Genomic DNA, 20,101 nt, shown 5'->3' with positions numbered 1-20,101 from the left:
CAAGCTGTGCAGCCTTCTTCAGCTGACGGTTCAGCATCGTTCCATTTCTGAAGCAGAGAATTGGTTTGGTCGGCACTGGCTCCAAGTTTGTCTTTATGGTATTTCTAGCCTCCTTCATTCTCTTTCCTGTTTTGGCTGCAACCAAAGGCTGGGCTCAGTGATGAATCCCAATTGGGTTGGTGGCCCAGCCGGGGCCCTTCTCAGGCTAAGGGTGGTATAGGGAGCTGTGTGAATGAATGAGGTCCCCCAGAGAGACCATCACACATGGGTAGAGGGGGAAAAAAGGGGGGCTCAGAATGCCTGTGTGGATGGCAGTCTCCTGAAATACAGGAGTTTTTCTCTCTAAGGTACACCACAAATTTTATCTTCCAACATTTCTTAGTCATTTTCCAAATTCCATGTCCCTTTTCCCTTTTCCCTTGATTTGTTGATTAACTTCATATGACCCTTACCTAAATCCGCCTGATATCAGTGTGTGTGTCTGTGTGTAAGGTTTTGGAATCAGCAAGCACATTTTTCATTCTTGTTTCCACTCATCACCTTACAGTACCTCACTGGACACAATGGATTTCCAAAGCATCTGTAGACGTGAACTGATTCTAGAATTTCATTGTACATCACCCACATCCTGGAGCTGTTTCTTGGGAGAAAGAAAGATGGCATGCCTCCCTTTGTCCCTGGACCCTGAAGGCTGTGCTCTTTACACCGTGAACCTAAATCTGGGCTTGGTCTGCAGCCAACCTGGAAATTCACTACTGCATTTTCTTTTTAACGAGAGCTTCATAAAGTTCTTTTAAACTAGAAACTTCTCTTTCTTGTAATTGTCTCTAATGGCTCTCTTGTTCGAACAAGCCTTTGCTAGCTCCTGTCTGACCCCTTTGGCTTTGCTTTTTGCCTCCTTTTATCCTCCAGCCTTTCGTATAGATTCCAGAGGAATCTTCCTCAAAGGCTGTGCCACTCCCTGTTCAAAGGCTTTCTGTGGCTCCTCGTTGCCTAGAAAGCAAATGAGTAAGGCCAGATATTGTTAGTGGCTCACTTACTGCCTTCTAGGATCTTGCTCTAATTTCCCTTTACAACTTCATCAAAACAGCTCACCCCCAAGCTCCGACCTCAACTCCCACTTGCGACCCCAATCAGCAGTCTACCCATGCCGCGGCCACGATGGTTCCCCAAATGCAAGTGTTCCTTTTCTGTCTCTATGAGTTGTTAACTCATGCAGGGTCCACCTCCTTCTTCCCAGACCTACCTCACCTTTTTTGTAGAGTCCCTCTTCACTGTTTCTTCCATTCTATCTTATCAGGATTATTTTTCTGTCTTTGGTCTTGCCATTATACTTCCCTCCATTGGGTGACTTACTATAATGTGCCTTCTGCTGTGACTCTGTTGGATGTTTTTGTGTATTCATTCAATTCTAAGGGCAGGAATGATGTATTTCCCCCATAATGTGCAGCTCGGTTCCATGCACATCATAGGTGCTCAACATGTTTTCATTCACTTGAAGGACTTTTACCATTGTATTTGTCGCAATATTTGTTACTGTTATTTTTGTCATCACCACATCATTGTCCTTAATATCTTGATAATGACTTATGATTGACAAAGTAATTCCCTCCCTTCCTTCTTTCCTTTCCTTCCTTTCATTTCCTCCCTCTCCGTCTCCTTTCCTCCCTCTCCCTCTCCTTTCCTCCCTCTCCCTCTCCCTCTCCCTCCTCTCGCTCTCCCTCCCTTCTTCTCTCCCTCTCTCCCTCCCAGGCTGGAGGGCAGTGGCGTGATCTCGGCTCATTGCAACCTCGGCCTCCCAGGTTCAAGCGATTCTCCTGCCTCAGCCTCCCGAGAAGCTGAGATTACAGATGCCTGCCACCACGCCCAGCTAATTTTTTGTATTTTTAGTAGAGACGGGGTTTCACCATGTTGGCCAGGCTGGTCTTGAACTCCTGACCTCAGGTGATCCGCCCACCTTGGCCTCCCAAACTGCTGGGATTATAGGCATTAGCCACCACGCCCAGCCAACAAAGTAATTTCTTACCCAAGGATCTCCACTGTGGCTCTGACTGCTGCCTATAAAACAATATACCAAAGACAAACATAAAGACACAAACAAAAACAAAGAGTACAAAACAGTATGGGGGTTGTACATAAGGCTTTTGTGTTCCTGCTAAGTACCAAGGAAAAAGATACCACTCAGACCAATCGGGATGCACAGTCCAGAGCTTCTGTGAGAAGTTCTTTGTCTTTCTACGCCACTTAGAGTTTCTCTACGATACCTTTAACCTGCACCATTTAATAAGCTTAAAAGGAGCAGCACATGCATTTACTGTGTGGCTGCTCTGATTCTTTGGCAGATTTATAAGCTGCCCTTCAGTTGGGGGCATGGATTTGCCTTAGAAGATCGTCTTTAAAGACACTTGCTGAGAATATTCACAAGTGTGTTGCCCTTTTATGCTCACAGGTGTGTGTACTTTCTTGTTCTTTGCCTTTCCCTATTTCACCCAGACATTTAAGGTAAATGGGTGAATTTCGATATTGTATGAATTGATAATAGTCCCCTGTGAGTATCAAGCATGGCACCCATAAGAAACTTGCACATTCAAATTCTTACCTAATCATCATAATACACCTGTGGAAACAGGAATTTTTGTCCATATTCTATGAATGAGACTATTGCCATTCTAAAGGAATGTGTGTTTTGCTCTGATTTAATGTCTTGTTCAAGGTCCTGCCTCTGGAAAGCCAGGATTCCAGGGTAGAACTAGCAAGTCTTAAGTTCAGTCGTCTTCTCCTCCACAACACCTGATTCCAAAGTCACTTCTACCTAGATAACCTCACTAAATATTGTAGCAGCTGCAAATTATAAAGCCCAGTTTTGTTGTTTAGTTGACACCACACTGTTGAATTCCACTTCCTTTGCCTCCATTTCTTTGTTTTCCATCAAGAGGATTTGGTTTACTTTCATGCTCTGAATATCTGGTTTCCTTTCACTCCTCCAGGAATCCCGTAAGCACTAAGGACCCCAAAATTACCCACCCAAAGCAGGCTCTCTTTCCCTGCTTGAGGAGGGCATTCCTGGGAATTGGGCTGTTCTTTTTCCAGCAGCCCTCTGGCCTCAGTTGCCTTATCTTTTCTTAGGAATAATCTCTGCTGTGACACCAGATCAGCAGACCAACCACTACACTCCCTTGCTTAAACCACCCGTGGCTTAAGGCAGTCTGCACTTCTTCAGGCCTACAAGATCTGTGGGATGTAGGCCCTGTCCACTTTGTAGCCAGTTCCTTCTCTGACATTTTCTTTTCCAATCTTATGTAACCACAGGCCACATTCTCTGGCCTCTGGGACTTGGACCTCAAGTGTGTGCTGGTACAGTCACTCTCAGAAAAGAAAACAAATTATTAAAAAGTAATTGTAGTACTTTTGTAATATAGTCATGCCTACAACCGGGATACATTCTCAGAAATGCATTGTTAGGCAATTTTGTTGTTATGTAAATATCATAGAGTGTACACCTAGCCTATATGGTATAGCCCAGGGGTCCTCAGCCCCTGGTACCAGTCCCTGGCCTATTAGGAACATGGCCACACAGCAGGAGTTTAGGGGCTGGCAGCTAGTGAGAGAAGCTTTATCTGTATTTACAGCCACTCCCCATCACTGTGTTACCCCCTGAGCTCTGCCTCCTGTCAGATCAGCAGTGGCATTAGATTATTGCAAACCCTATTGTGAACTGAGCACAAGAGGGATCTAGGTTGTGGGCTCCTTATAAGAATCTAATGCCTGATGATCTGTCACTGTCTCCCATCATCCCCAGATGGGACTGTCTAATTGCAGGAAGACAAACTCAGGGCTCCCACTGATTTTACACTATGGTGAGTTGTATAATTATTTCATTATATATTACAATGTAATAATAATAGAAATAAAGTACACAATAAATATAATGTATTTGAATCGTCCCCAAACCATCCCCTTCCACCAACCTTTGTCTGCAGAAAAATGATCTTCCACAAAACCAGTACCTGGTACCAAAAAGGCTGGGGACTGCTGGTATAGCCTATTGCCTCTAGGCAGCAAACCTGTATAGCATGTGACTGTACTGACTACTGGAGGCAATTGTAACACAATGGTAAGCATTTATGTACCTAAACATGGAAAAGGTGCAGTAAAAATATGGTATAGATGGGCCAGGTGCAGTAGCTCACGTCTGTAATCCCAGTACTTTGGGAGGCCGAGGTGGGCAGATTACAGGGTCAGGAGATCGGGACCATCCTGGCTAATACGGTGAAACCCCATCTCTACTAAAAATAGAAAAAATTAGCCGGGCATGGTGGCGGGCGCCTGTACTCCCAGCTACTCGGGAGGCTGAGGCAGGAGAATTGCTTGAATGTGGGAGGTGGAGGTTGCAGTGAGACGAGACTGTGCCACTGCACTCCAGCCTGGGTGACAGAGTGAGACTCTTGTCTCAAAAATCAATCAATCAATCAATCAATATGGTATAGATGGCATACCTGTATAGGGCACTTACCATGAATGGAGCTTGTAGAACTGGAAGTTTCTTTCTCTGGGTGAGTCAGTGAGTGAGTGGTGTGTGAACGTGAAGGGCTAGGGCATTACTGTATACCACCATAGACTTTCTAAACACTGCGCACTTACACTACACTAAATTTGTAAAACTGTTTTGCCATCTTTACTCATGCTATGTTAGTTTACTGTAACTTTTTTACTTTATAAACTTTGAAATATTTGTAAGCTTTTTGACTCCTGTCATAACACTCAGCTTCTAACAAACACATTGTATAGCTGTACAAAAATGTTTTATATCCTTACACTGTAAGCTTTTTGCTGTTTTTAAATCTTTTAATTTTTACTTTTTAAACTTTTTTGTTGAAAACAAAGATACATCCGGGTGTGGTGGCTCACAGCTGTAATCCCAGCACTTTGGGAGGCTGAGGTGGGGGCATTACCTGAGCTCAGAAGTTTGAGATGAGTCTGGCCAACATGGTGAAACCCCATCTCTACTAAAAATACAAAAAATAGCTGGATGTGGTGGCGGGCACCTGTAATCCCAGCCACTTAGGAGGCTGAGGCGGGAGAATCGCTTGAACCTGGGAGGCGGAGGTTGCAGTGAGCCAAGATCATGCCACTGCACTCCAGCCTGGTGACCCAGCCTGGGTGACAGAGCGAGACTCCATCTCAGAAAAAAAAAGAAAACAAAACAAAGATACAAGTACACTTTATTTTAGCTGAGACCCACACGGGTTCAGGATTATCAGTATCACTGTCTTCCACCTCCACTTCTTGTTTCACTGAGAGGTCTTCAGGGCATGAACGTGCATTGATTGGAGTTAGGATAGGGAAGCCACCTCACCATAAAATAACTGTGGATCAGGATGGGAAGAACTTAGCCCACTGGCCATGTGGCCAGCCAAAAAGCTCATGTTGGTTTCACCCAATAAGAACCTATGTCTATTAAAAATAATCATGGCTTCAGCTTCTGTGACTGCCTCTGAGAGTCCATTCAGCACATTCATTAATTATCCTCAGTATGAACAAATTTCCTCTAAAAAGCCTCCTGTCCTATTTTCTTAGCCTCAGTCTGTGCCTTCCAGTTTGTCCAATCTAGTTTCTCTCATAAATTGGTCACTATCTTGGATTTTTCCCAGCATCTGGTCTGGGTCTCCAAAGTGCTGTCTTTGGTGAGTAGCTGAGGTCCTGATGGGTCACACTTAGCCGGGGGTTCTCCGAGCAGGAGGATGGGCCTCTTCTTTGGTCAGCCTGTTGGTATTGATCCCCAGGTGTTTGTTCTCTGGACATAGTCGATGTGCTAATAAGGGACCCTCAGGTAACAGTAAATAACGGCATATTTGGTGTGCTTGAAGGGAAAGCCTAGATAGTGTTCAGAATTTTCTGCAACCACATGGAAAGGTTGTCTCTACTGCAGTATTGTGATTGAGCCTCTCTTCAAATGGCGTATCTCACGAAGTATGGCAGGAACCTGGAGATTAGAAAGGGAACTTTTAGATCCGAGATGGGAGGAATGAAAACAGAGTGATGACAAATAAAGGGATTGCTCAGGGGCGACATGAGTGGTGACTGGTCTGGGCAGGCCTGGCACAGAGGCCTGGAGTAGGGGTAGACACTCTGGCTCATGGGGACAAAGCAACTTTGGCAGAATGCATTTGAAATGAGATTTCAGGATGGTTAGTTAAGTGGTTTTCTGTATGGTTTTATTAATTTTCATCCTTCATTCCTTGTTTCTTTTTTCTTTTGTCACATCAGAGAAATAGTGCTAGTTGGTTTCTTGAGTACATTCATTAGTGCTTGGGATTGTTCACAAAAGAAGCATCTGTTGGGTCAAAAGCCTTCTCAGATAACTTGTGGCTTCAAGCCCTCGATTCCACTGTGGGGATTTGAGTGTTCTCAAGTGGATTTATTGATCTTTACGGGCTCCTCTGTGGCTTTCTGGATTTCTCCAAGATTATAATCTGACCCCAAGGAAATACTGAGTAGATGAGGAGAAGAACTGGGTCAACAGAGAGTCCAGGAATGTATCAATACTGGAAAAGAAAAGAAAAAGCTCTCATTCTGTGATAGCAGCTGAGAGCAGATTCACAAAATACTCCTCCAAAAGAGGCCCTTGATGGAAAATGTTGGTGATTGGCTCAGAATCAGTCAGAAGCACTCACTGGGATGCCTACTAATAGTTCTAGAGCCTGGTTTCATTGGATAGTATAAGAAAATGAATCAATAAATACATGGTGCACTGTGGGGGTAGATGGATGGATGAATGGGTAGGAAGGTAAGTGAGTGAGTGAATGAGTGAATAAATGAAGAAGATGGAGGGAGGAAAGAAGAGACCCACCAACATGGACCATGTAGAAACAGGTGTTGATGTATTTGGAGAGGGAGAGTACAACATATACAGTGAAGAGGGGTATCCTTTGGGTATCGGTTGGGAATCATTTGTCATTTCCAATAACAACAAAAAACAATTAACTTGTTTAATGGTTTAAACAAGTAAGAACTCATTCATTTGATCTATAACGAGATCTTGGTTGTTGACACTGGTTTTGTGGCTCCATAATGTCTGTGCTCTGAATGGGCATCTCTGCAGGTCTTTTCGCCTTCTCATATTTGCAGGATGGCTGCAGGGTCTCCAACCATGAGCCAACGTAAAATTTATCCCCTTCCCAGGAACCGGCTGTTAAACATTTACTAACACACTCTGGCTGCATGTCTTGTATTTACAGCAAGTGACACATAATAGAGGTTTAGTAAATATTTTGGGGGTGGCCAGGCGTGGTGGCTCATGCCTGTAATCCCAGCACTTTGGGAGGCCGAGGCAGGTGGATTGCTCTTGAATGCATGAGTTCGAGACCAGCCTGGGCAACATGGTGAAAACCTGTCTCTACAAAAAATATGTAAGTTAGCTGGGTGTGGTGGTACTTGCCTATGGTCCCAGCTATTCAGGAGGTAGAAGGATCGCTTGAGCCTGGGAGGTCAAGGCTGCAGTGAGCTGTGATCACACCACTGTTTTTGAGCCTGGGTGACAGACTGAGATTCTGTTTCAAAACAACAGCAACAACAACAAAGAAAACAAAAGCAAACAAAAAAATTTCTGAACAAATGCACAGATGAAGTAGAGTTGCCATATAAAAATGTAGTCCCCTCTGTTAAATTGGAATTTCACATAAACAGTGGCCAATTTTTTTAGTATAAATATATCCTAAATATTGCAGGGCATATGTTTATACAAAAAAATTTATTGTTTATCATAAATTCAAATCTAACGGCCATCCTGTATTTTAATTTCCTAAATTCATCAACCTGAGGATATAGGAATCATTTTATGGCAACAGATTTGAAGGCTTATCACTGTTTCCCAAAGTAAGAGCTACCTGTGACCTGTGTTGATCATACTTAAGTATATGGGGTGAGATGGAAATTTGAGTGTACATTGTGCAAGGAACTGGGACAATTTATTGGGAGGGAAACATGAATTTGGAATTAGTAGTTAGTAATGGGGAATTAACTCAAAATTAAATAAACTTCTGGATGGTTTGTAACTCTTTAGAGAAATTTCTTAGTGCTGGTTTCAGAACAGTGAAAGGAAAGCCATTGTCAGCTGGGATCTGCCGTGTTTCCATGGGGGCCCTTTGCTCAATGATGTCTGTCTGTGATCCTGTGAGTGTGACAACTTTAGCCTAGCCTGTGCGATGCCACTGCAGTTGCAACTGGGGCTCATCTGCTTTCCAATCCTTGCCACGTGTTGTTTGGGGAGCTAGGAGAAGAGAATTTCTGAAGTGGGAACTTGTTTGAAATACAAATGCTTGGACTCTATTTCAGAGGCAGATGCTCGGGGGGTTAGGGCCTGGCGATCCTACATTTAACCCAGCCCTCCAGAGGACCCTGATGCTGGATAAAGTTTAGGAGCCACTGCTGTAGACAGTACAAGGGGATAGGCTATGGAAGAATGTTTGCTTTGCAGTTTAAAAGGATAGCTGCGTATGCAGTGGAGGGATGAGAGTGCAGCCAGCCAGGAAGACCACTTTGAAAAAGTCACCCAGGTGTTACCCAGTATCCAGTTACCAGCCTGCCCTTAGGAACATTAATTCAAAGAAGCAGGATGACATGGATCTGTTGTACCTCTAAGAAGTATGGGAGGACTCAGTGAGCTTGGAAAAAGACCACCCTATTGGTGATCAAAAGAGATTCATGAGTGATGTTAAGACATGAGAAACGCCTGTGGTGATAGGCAGGTAACTCTGGGTTGTAGGCCTGACCTAGTCAGTAACTTAACTGGGTGATCTCGTACAACTACTTAATTTTCTCTGGACATCCATTTTTGATTGTGTAAAGTGAAGATTTTGAAGGAACGACCCTAATTCTGATTCTTTCTAGCCCAAGCTTCTCATGCAAAGGTAGGAGCCCAAAGATGGTGGAAGTGGAGCCTCCATCAATTGAGCATGGAGTTCAGATATTCCTGCTTCTTAAATAGTCTCTTCTCCTTCCTGATTTCTTTCCACCTCTTGCCAACAAGTCCTTCTGGCAGCATGCCTCCAAAGGATATAAGAGGGGACTGCCTTTGAATTCCAGAGGACAATCTGAAGGGGGTGAGGAATGTGTCCTATGTTCATTACACAAGGTAATCACCTGCCATCTTTCCATAACCTGAGATGGCGTAGATTGGAATTTAGGGTACATGGAGCAGAGTGGGGTTTGAATGGGTCAGAGACCTGCATGTGGTTGCTGTTCTTTCACACAAGTACCTGAGGCCAGTTGGGCCAAGGGAGGCCACAGGCTGAGTGAGAACAAGTTGGGTAGCAACATAGGACCTTGCCACAGTCAGTATTACCTGAGCAGTGAAGATTATCCTGCCAATTTCTTTTGTTTTTCCTTTCTTCAATTGATTTGTTATCAAGGTAAATTTATATTACAGTTCTTAATTTGGCATTTATATGATTAAAGCAGTTATTTTTTGTCATTGTCCCCAATAGATTATGTGTTGTCTTTTATCTCATTTTTGACTTTGGTCATCTAATTCTACTAAGTGAGTATAATTATGTCCCCCAGTTTATAGATGAGGCCTCAGGCTTAGTGAGGATAAGGAACGTCTCCATGGTACACAGCCAGAGAAGCCGAGGGTTGAACCAGCCTTATCTGACTCTAGAGCTGGGGTTTTTTATCGCCATGCTCTTGAATATGAGGCTATTCTCTGAATGAGGGGGTCCTCATTTTTCCAGGCCAAGACCAACTTTTCTCATTTCTTTGGAATTACATGATCACGTGTGTGATGGAAGAGGGGCAACATTTCTGGCCTGCTGGTCACCACAGTGGTAGGAGACTGGGCACTTCAGCTATAGTAGCCAACTTGGTAGGAGGGTAGGAGTCAGTCTGCATGGACCAGTTTCCAGGATGATTCTGGTTTCATTATTGACCACTGGGTACTCGTTTTGTTTTATGTTACGTTACGTCACGTCACGTCACGTCACGTCACGTCATGTTACGTTATCTTTTTCTTTGAGACAGGGTCTCGCTGTCACCCAGGCTGGAGTGCAGCAGCACCATCCTGGCTCACTGCAGCCTCAACCTCCCAAACTCAAGTGATCCTCTCACCTCAGCCTCCTAAATAGCTGGGAACACAGGCACACACCACCATAGCTGGCTAATATTAAATTTTTTGTAGGCACGGGGTCTCGCCATGTTGCCCATGCTGGTCTTGAACTCCTGGGGTCAAGTGATCCTCTCACCTTGGACACCCAAAGTGCTGTGATTACACATGGGAGCCACTGTGCCCAGCCCTGGGCACTCATTTTAAAATGCTGACTATCAAGGAAGAAGAGTAAACAAATACATAACCTGAAAAAAAAAAGAGCCTACAACAGAACCGCCAATTAGGTAATTAAGAGTGCCAACCTGGTTTGCTGTGTCTAGCTGTGTGTGCTGGCTTGTGTGTTTCAAATAAACCACCAGTGACCACGGAATGGATGAATCCTGAGCTGTGATTGACGTGCTTCCCAGTAGCCAGATATGGTTCCCTGCATTTATGTACTAGTGGAATAGCAGGGGGGATTCCTAGCAAAAGGCTGTTTAGGGATACATTTTAATGTGGTTCAGAAGGGAGTGGAAACAGCCCTCTCATTTTTCTTTATCTGATCCTGGGGGAGCTGGGACTTTTTTTTAAAACCAACTCTATCCATTCCTTTAATGATCATCTGAACAGCCAAACCTTCTGGGACTATTATGTATAATCCTTCTCTAAGCTGAATCTATTTTCCCTCATCTGTAGATATATCTATCCCCCTCTTTTTAAAATAAAACTGATTAATTATAAGAAAATAGATATGAAATGAAGCACTGAGCTTCTTCTTAGCACATCTCAGCCCTCAAGTGATAGGATTTTGCTCCCAAGATGGAGAGGTTCCATAAAGGGGCGATTTTTCAGGACAAACACACAACAAATTAGCCACAGGGTAGGCAATTTAGGTACCTTTAAAAGTGTAGCTGTCGTCCTCACCGTTGACAAATACTTATGATATACCTTCTGTGAGTACAAAGGCGATGCAGAGCAAATTCCTAAGGCACAGAGTCCGCACCATGGAAACATAATTTAAATTTCACTCTGGTTGAGGCTGTTGAAGAATGCTGGGGGTCAAGGTTTCTTCCCTGTGTTGTCGCCTCTGCTTTCTTTTTTAGAGACTAGTAGGTTAGTGGCTTTCTGGCCTCAGCAGGGTGCATGCTACCCACATGTAGACACACACACACACACACACACACACACACACACACACACACACACACACACACACACACACACACACACACACACACACACACACACACACACACACACACACACACACACACACACACACACACACACACAGTACCCCTCACCCCTCAATTTCTGTGACTCTGATTACTGTTTGTTTCCTCCACTTCTCCACCCATTTCTTTCATCTCTTGACCACTCAGAGTCAAGGAGGGGTTTCCTGATGAATTTCCATTGATGATGGAGTGGACTATGTGACTCACCTAGTTACCTCATGGCTGGACCCACCTCATAGCCAGTGGGTTCCTGGCCTCAGTGAACATGCCCCTCTTGTGCTGGTCTCCTCTAGAAGCCTTCGAGCCTGTGATCCGTCTGCTCATGCCTGCCTGAAGGCTGTTTAGATGCTCAGTGCAGGGCCATTTCTCCCACTGAGGCTGGCATCTTTACTGGCTCAAGGCCATTCATTTCCAGTGTTAGGCCTGCCATCCAGGCTCCAGCTTCCCTGTCCGGGTAGGATTTGCCCTTTTTTTTCCCCCTCCCCAGGGTTCCAGGGTTGTGCCAAATGGGATAGTGGTAGTGGTTAACGCTCTCCAGACTCAAAGTGCCTTGGGTTGAATCTTGGCATTAGCTCTACTTGTTGGGTGGTTTGGTTGGGACAAGTCACTCCACTTCTCTGGATTTCTGCCTTTATAAAATGGCACACCACTCAATATGCAGCACACATTAGCTCTTACCTTTATTTTCTGAAATCTGGAGAAGATAATGTCTGTTTAAAACCCGTATTTCTAGGTCAGGCACGGTGGCTCACGCCTACAATCCCAACACTTTGGGAGGCTGACGCAAGAGGACTACTTGAGGCCGGGAGTTCAAGAGTAACCTATGCAACATAGCAAGACCCCGTCTCTGCAAAAAAAATAAAACAATAAAGATAAAAATTAGACAAGCGTAGTGGTGCTCACTTGTAGTGTCAGCTACCTGAGAGGCTGAAGAAGGAGGATTGCTGGAGTCCAGAAGTTTGAGGCTGCAGTGAGCTATGATCACACCATTGCACTCCAGCCTGGGTGATAAAGTAAGACCCCAACTCTAAAACAAACACAAACAAACTCATTCTTACCTTTTCCCTTCTCTGTGCTCTTTCCTTTTAGTCTGGTCTCAGAGGTGTTTCTGCTCATATCATTTGGCCATAGGTAGCAGTCAGTTTTCCTGTACAGCATCCTATGTATCCGTCAGCTGTGGGCAGCTCACCTAACTTCTCTCCAGTAAGGAGGTCGGCCTCATTCCTGGTTTCCAGGGTATCCTTCAGACTCATGTTCTATTCAGTATTTTAGGACACATTTAAACGAAAGTGTGAAGAATTCTAGATTGAGGCGTGGTGTAGCAGAGGATTTTAACACAGGGGTTAGAACCCTTGAAAGAGACCCATCCATTCTAACCTTCGGATCTCAGTTCTTCCCTATCTCCTATCCTGCTGCAGACCCCCTGGACCCTTCGCTCCAGCAGGTTACAAAACATGGGAGCCTGGTGGCCACCCCTTGCTCTTGCACAGCTCCTGACTTAGCAGGGCTCTTTTCTCTCCTGCCTTGCTTCACCTTGTTCACCTGGGGAAACTGCTGTACCTCTGTGGGATTAAGCTGGAGCTCGGTGTTTGTCATCCTACAACTGCTCCTATAATACTTGGCCGTCTCTTGCTTGCTTGGGGTCTGTATCCAGCACAGTGCCTCGTACACAGTAGAGGCACAATAAATGATGAGTGAATGATTTCTTACATAAAGATTTGGGACAGTTTACTACCGAAGGTCTTTTGCAGCTGTGTGATTTGTTGCTTTGGAAATTTCTAAGTTTTAACTGGTCTTTTGAGAAAAAACATCATACAGCATTTATCTAATGCCCCTTTTTCAAACTAATGACTTCCCATTGAAATGTGCCCCTGGTTTTAAAGAATTTTGCCATTTCCTTCTCTAGTGTGTAGGATGACCCCGTTACACTTGGATCAATGTACCTGCCATTGTGGTGATCTTGATTTATTCTACTCAGATGACAGCAGAGCTGTTGGAATGTTATGAATTCCTTAGGAATTTGCATCATTCTATTCCTCTGCTCAGAAAAATCAAATGAGTGCCTTGTACCCATTGTGTCCAGTCTAAATGCCTCTGATTAAAAGAACCTTTTGTGGTCCTCCAGGAACTCTCTGCACCTGCTGCTGTCATTCCCATTCTCCTTTCTCCAGCCAGCCAGGGACGAGTTGTTCCTTTCCCCTTGACACACAGTATGGCTTCTGAGCCTTCCTTGCCACTGTCTTCCTAACTTGTTCAGCTCCCTGGCTGGTTCATCACCATGATCATCCATTAGACTGTGACCTAGCCATTTTCTGGGGCCAATTCTTCCAGCTCTCATTTTTAATTTGATTCTTTGATTCACTGATTCATTCTCTTCTGAGAAGACGTTAGACTTTAAAACCTTTCCCCAGACTGGTTATTCCTCAAAGGCTTAACACTGAATACAATTTGTATTACATTATTCTGCATTCTTAAGTGTTTTTTTTTTTTTTTTTAAATCTCCTTGTGTTGCTTGTAACTGCCTTGCTGTCATGAGCTATTGTCTTCTGCTTCTTTGGAAAGTGCCCAGGGTAGTTCTTTGCTTGTATAGCTACTCAGACAGACATTTGTTGAACGGCAGTAGCATTTTCTAAGTGGGAACATAGACAGCAAGGACAGTGGAATTATACGGTGATGATGAAGTTTTCCTTTTTTTTTGTTTTCTGCCTAGCAAAGATCTGATGAGAGAGGAAAGTACATCAAAGTAACATTGGCCAGCTGGGCATGGTGGCTCACACCTGTAATCCTAGCACTTTGAGAGGCCAAGGCGGGCGGATCACCTGAGGTCAGGAGTTCGAGACCAGCCTGGCTAACATGGCAAAACCCCGTCTGTATGAAAAATATAAAAATTAGCTGGGCTTGGTGGCGCATGCCTGTAATCCCAGCTACTTGGGAGGCTGAGGCACGAGAATCGCTTGAACCTGGGAGTGGAGGTTGCAGTGAGCCAAGATCACGCCACTGCACTCCAGCCTGGGTGACAGAGCATGACTCCATCTCAAAAAAAAAAAAGTATTGGTATTAATTATAAAGGGAAAGTTTAATTGATTCCCAGAGCTTTCTATCATTTTGTGCCTGGGTAGAGCCCATTATTCTCAAAGACAGCTTCTTATCCCTGCCTTGTTTTGGTTGGTGATTTTGCCCTGACATGCTCGCTTTGTTGGAGGAAGATACACTGAGGAGATCAAAAGTTCTGGTTTAGATCTGATGCAGTGCTCGGCCATGGGGCAGCAATCCCACTGTGTCATCCCCTAGAGCAGAATCATGAAGCTTAAAGCTGGGAAGGGCCTTTTGAGGTTCCTTGGACCACTTTGTCCGTCCATCCATTCATGCATTCAGCAAATATTTATCAGGAAACTACTTAGTACAAGGTTTTATAGTAAGCACCACGGAGAGTCCCCAAGGAAGCATAAAGTACAAATCAGAGAGCCCGTGTCAGTAACATGGGGACTCACTGAAGGATGCTGTGATCGTATAGTTGAATGGCCTTTAATGAAGGATTTTAAACACCTTTCCTCAGATTTGTAAGTATTAAGAAATTAATTTAAGAATTAAAGAATTAGGCCGGGCACGGTGGCTCACGCCTGTAATCCCAGCACTTTGGGAGGCTGAGGCGGGCAGATCATGAGGTCAGGAGATCGAGACCATCCTGGCTAACACAGTGAAACCCCATCTCCACTAAAAATACAAAAAATTAGCTGGGTGTGGTGGTGGGCACCTGTAGTCCCAGCTACTCGGGAGGCTGAGGCAGGAGAATGGTGTGAACCCGGGAGGTGGAGCTTGCAGTGAGCTGAGATTGCGCCACTGCACTCCAGCCTGGGCGACAGAGTAAGACTCCATCTCAAAAAAAAAAAAAAGAATTAAAGAATTAAAATGGAGAATGGGTACCTCTAAACAACCATGCCACCTGGACCACCCTGAATAGAGGAGAATGAGTTATGAAGGAAGGGCGCTACTGCCTCACCAAGGATGAGTCTCAATCCAAGTGCAGTCTTGGCGTGCATTCAATGCAAATGACTAGTAGGGGTAAAGCTAGATAGACCCTAGATATGAGTCCCAGTGCCACTCTTTTTAGATCCGTGACCCTCTGGTAAGTTCCTTCACCTTCCTCAGCCTCGGCTCTCTGATTTGTGAAACCGGGCCTGACGCCAGCAACCTCACAGGTCTAAGCAGCTTCGTGGCGTGGTGGGATCGTGTTTTCAGGGTCTTGGAGGTCTGGATTTTAATCCTGGCTCTGCTGCAGATGAGTGGGGTGGCTTCTGAGAATCACTTACTTCCTGTGCGTCTCATTTTGCTCAGTGGTATAAAAGTGGTAATGACTGTGATTGGCTGAATTGCGCCCCTCCATGTCCGAAGTTATGTGTTGAAGCCTTAACCCCTGGTACCCAGGAATGTGACTGTTTGGGGATGGGGTCTTTACAGAGGTGATTAAAGTAAAATGAGGTCATTATGGTGGGCCCTAGTCCTATCCGACTGGTGTCCCTATAAGAGGAAGAGATTAGGACACAGATACAGAGGAAAGACCCCATGAAGACACAGGCAGAAGATGGCCAGCTGCAGGCCAAGGAGAGGCCTCAGAAGAAACTAACTCTGGGCTGGGGGCGGTGGCTCACGCCTGTAATCCCAGCACTTTGGGAGGCCGAGGCGGGCGGATCACGAGGTCAGGAGTTGGAGACCAGCCTGACCAACGTCGTGAAACCCCGATTTTACTAAAAATACAAAAATTAGCCGGGTGTGGTAGCACACACCTGCAATCCCAGCTACTCAGGAGGCTGAAGCAGGAGAATCGCTTGAACCAGGGAGGGAGAGGTTGCAGTGAGCCGAGATCGCACCACTGTACTCCAGCCTGGGCGACAGAGCGAGAGTCTGTCTCACACACACAAAAAAGAAGAAACAAACTCTGCCAACACTTTGATATCAGACTTCCAACCTCCAGAACTCTAAGAGAATGAATTCCTGTTGTTTCAGCCCCACAGTCTGGTATTCTGTTACGGCCGCCCTAGCAACATAGTATGATGACAGTCACCTGAAGGGATGAAATGCCTCAGGCAGGCGTGTAATGTCTGTGTTATAGCGAGGGGCACTCAGGAGGGCTTCTGGCCGGGCTGGGTATGAGGATCTCTGTCTACGCATTGGCCACCACAACCCCCTTCCAGAGCGTCTTTTCCCCATAGACAGCCTCAGTGCCCAGTGCACTGTCATATTCCTTACATTTTTCTTTTCTCTTTCCCTCCCTCCCTCCCTCCAATAGCAGCTCCACATCAGCAACTCCTAACTTCTATTCAGTCCATGGAGGCTGGACTCACGACAGTGCCAAGCTTGGTTGAAAACACTGTTTTCTCCTCTGGGACAGGTGCTTTCTTAGTCCTGAGCCTGACATTCTACATAGTGGCCAAGGGAATTTTCCCTAAGGGTCCTACTGGGTGATATTTGAGACTGGATCCTTCTCAGCAGCTTGGACATCGTCAGCCTGGTCAAGTGTCATCCTCTCTAAGGTCCTGGCTCATTCCATCCTGTGTGTGTGCACAGATGTCCATATGATGGGTCTCTGCTTGGCAATTCTGCAGACACTTCCAGAGCTAAGCACACTCTGGTTCCCTAGGTTCTATCTCTCTGGCTTTCTCAGATGTGCTTGATATTGTTGATTTTTATGGGGGTTCTCGCCCCCAGGGCCCTCACAGTGCTACTAAAATCATAACAGTGACATCAGCCACTTGGGTGTGTGGGTCGACTGTGGGAGGCAGCTCCATCTGGAAACTAAAAAGAGACACAAAATCCTCTTCTTTTGCTTCCCCCGGACTTATCTGTATCTTTGCAGGTAGACAGGGCCAAATGGAGAATTTACAAATTGACACTTTTCTAAAGCAGCTTGATATTTTAGAAGGTTCCCTTGATTCCAAAGAACTGAGACCAGGGAGTAAGATTGGCTGCAAAGCCAGAGCAGTTGGAGAAAGGAGGGAGCATTGTGTGTGTGTGCTTGGACAGTCTTGGTTGTTGTGCATCAGAAATGTAGCCATAAACCCCAGCTATAGGATTTTAGGAACCTAATAACCACTTCCAGCTGTTAACACCTTGAGACTTTCTAAGTTACAGTCAAAGAGGATCCCTGGCAAGCTAACGCTGATTTTATAAATTTTGTTATAGGGAGGTTGAATGCTTTTCCTCTTCACCTGGATACTCCCCGTATTTTGCTGATGGACTCACAGTCAAATGATGGGCCTGCTTGTGCCAGGGGGCAGGTGTGGCCCCGGGAGCTCTCCGTTTCTCACCTGACAAATGCATCTAGTGTCAGGGCAGTGAGGGAGGGAAGCCAGCGTGTTTTCCCCATTCCCTCCCACATCTTTAGTAGCCATGATATTATTCAGCTAGAATTGGTCTTGCGTGCCAGTTCTGGATCTACTGAAGATGATATAATTCTTATGCGATGATGGGGTGATGGTTGCTTTTTCAGGCTGCTTTCTGGAAGACATTCTGGAAGGCACACCTTAACACATATGTTAGTTTTCTGTTGCTACTATATCAAATCACCATAAACTTAGTGGCTTAAAATAATACAGATTTACTTTTTTATAGTTCTGGAGGTCAGAAGTCCAAAATCAGTCTCACTGGACTAAAGTCAGGGTGTCCATAGGGCTGTTTCATTCTGCAGTGGTTTCAGGATCTGAGATGTCATGGATCAGGAAGAATTTGAGATTGTACCTGCCTGAGGGCAGAAAAGGGCCAATTCACGGGGATTTATGTCTCTCTGTCTTTTGACGAAAAGAACTTCTAAGAAGGTAGGTTAGCTATGCAAATGATCTGTGGCCCAGGTATCTTCTGTCTGGATTTGCTGAATCATTTCCTTTCTTTAAAGCGATTCAGTTTATTTTTACTAGAACCTCTTCCATCCCCTTCCAGGAGGAGAATCTGAAATTACATCAAGTTACTTGTTTAATAATTTTATTAGTTGTCCTGTGGCTTCTTTCCTAGCCTTGAAGCTCACCCCTTATACCAGGATACTATTGCTGCTTTCTAGGAGCTCCCCCTTCCTGTTCCCTCCTCTGCAGTGCAGATGGTGCCGTGAGAGGGAGCTTTCCCTCTGTTCTCAGGCCCTGACGAGGTCCCTCTTGGCCATTGGAGGCGGTACCCTGGAGGCTTGTGTGGGGGTGTGGGCTGAGCCGTGTGATCCATGTTTGCTATAATGGGAAGCAGCCCCCAGAAGAGAAAGACATGCATTTGTATGCAGCTGGTCTGATGGGGTTGAAATAAACTCAGCACTGATCAAACGACACACAGCCAGCACATTGCAGGGAAGACAAACCAACATGGAATGCTGATTTTTCTCACTGTCATCTTTAGAAACCTTCTTGCTTGTCACCCACCTGGGCAGTTAACTGTTAGGAGCCAGCCCTGTGTTCAAATCTATTTATTGATGGATGTGTTTTCCATTTATCATCTGTGGGACTCTTCGGGGATGTCTCTTTTCCGAGCTCCAATTCTTTCATCTATAAACTGGGCATGTTAATGGTAACTCATAGATTTTTAGAGTTAAAATAATGTAAGTGCCTTACACAATGCCTGCACGTATTAAACATTCAGTAGTAGGTAGGTGCTATTATCATCATCAACATTATCACGTTTATTGCCTTATTGACTTGGATGAACGCAGTAGTGTATATCATAAAGTAGCCAGTCTAGAACCTGGCCTTATGGTTATCTGTAATAAATGAAAGCTGTTGAAGTAGTGTGGGATAACTCAAAGACCTGAATAATTCAGCAGATACAATGGAGTTGGAAGATTCTAGGGACTTAAATTCTTCTCCCAGCTCTGTCTCAAAATAACTGCATTGCCTTGGACAAGTCGCTTTGCTTTCCATAACTTTACTTTCCTTATCAGTCAAATGGGGCTGAGCATTGTGTGATATTGGAAAATAATAACTGAAGTGCTTAATTCCATGCTGGAATGAAGTAGGGATGTGAACAGTGCTGTCTGATCTGACTTGCTGGTGGGATCAACATCGCTCTTCATGGAGAGAGCCAGGTCATCACAAGAACCATAAATTGTGCATATCCTTTAACTCCATGATAGACCCTTCAACTCAATGCTTTTATTTTCAGGGAAATGCTGTCTCCAAATATAGATTCTAAAAGAAAATATGGAAGGGGGTGGAATAGACTCTGCAAGAATCTGTTCATGACAACACTGTTGAAAACAGCTCAAAATTGAGGCTTCAGCAGTGCCCAGTGTTGCCAGGTGTGTGTTGTGTTGTGTTGTGTTGTGTTATATTGTGTGTGTTTCCACCACAGAGCCCTCTATGGCTGTGGGACCTGTCAGATGCATGAGAAGTATAGCTTTCTAATTTATGGGGTGCACCATGGTGGCAAGTGTTGGTGATGGGCCACACCCTACTGTTTTGATGGAAGGACAGTGACTTGGCCAAGGTTTCACAGCTGTGAAGTGTCTCAGTGAGGAATTGAACTCAGGTTTCTTGTGCCTTGGGTCCTCCTTAGTGTGGGTCTCCGGCTCTGGCAACAGGCAGAGCACTGCTTTAGAGCCTCTGCGTGTCTGGCTGTGGCCTCAGGGGTCTAGCAGCAGTGCTAGAGCAGACCCAGCTTGTCAGATCCGGGGCTGCTTAGAGGCCACCTAAGCGATTCCTTTGGCAGCAAGCAACATTCGGCCAAGGACATAGCTGGCAGGGGCCCTGACAAGGGGTGTGTGAGTGCATAAAGGTTGGTGTATCAGGAGTAAGTGAGAAGGAGGAGGCTGGCT

General features: G+C 45.1%; 1 protein-coding gene and 1 non-coding gene across 4 annotated transcripts in view; both read left to right on the top strand.

The window, feature by feature from the left end:
* The window catches only part of LARGE1 (LARGE xylosyl- and glucuronyltransferase 1), a 657,275-nt gene that overhangs the window by 198,168 nt on the left and 439,006 nt on the right, over positions 1-20,101 (top strand). The gene's annotated exons all lie outside the window — the stretch shown is intronic.
* LOC129023766 (small nucleolar RNA SNORA76) lies at positions 19,873-20,007 on the top strand. Its single transcript, XR_008496914.1, has one exon. It is a non-coding gene; the product is annotated as a small nucleolar RNA SNORA76 (small nucleolar RNA).

This window comes from Pongo pygmaeus, chromosome 23, assembly GCF_028885625.2.
Source record: "Pongo pygmaeus isolate AG05252 chromosome 23, NHGRI_mPonPyg2-v2.0_pri, whole genome shotgun sequence".
Taxonomy (NCBI): domain Eukaryota; kingdom Metazoa; phylum Chordata; class Mammalia; order Primates; family Hominidae; genus Pongo; species Pongo pygmaeus.
The sequence above is the reverse complement of the archived record's forward strand: the minus strand, read 5'-3'. Positions and strand labels throughout refer to the sequence as shown.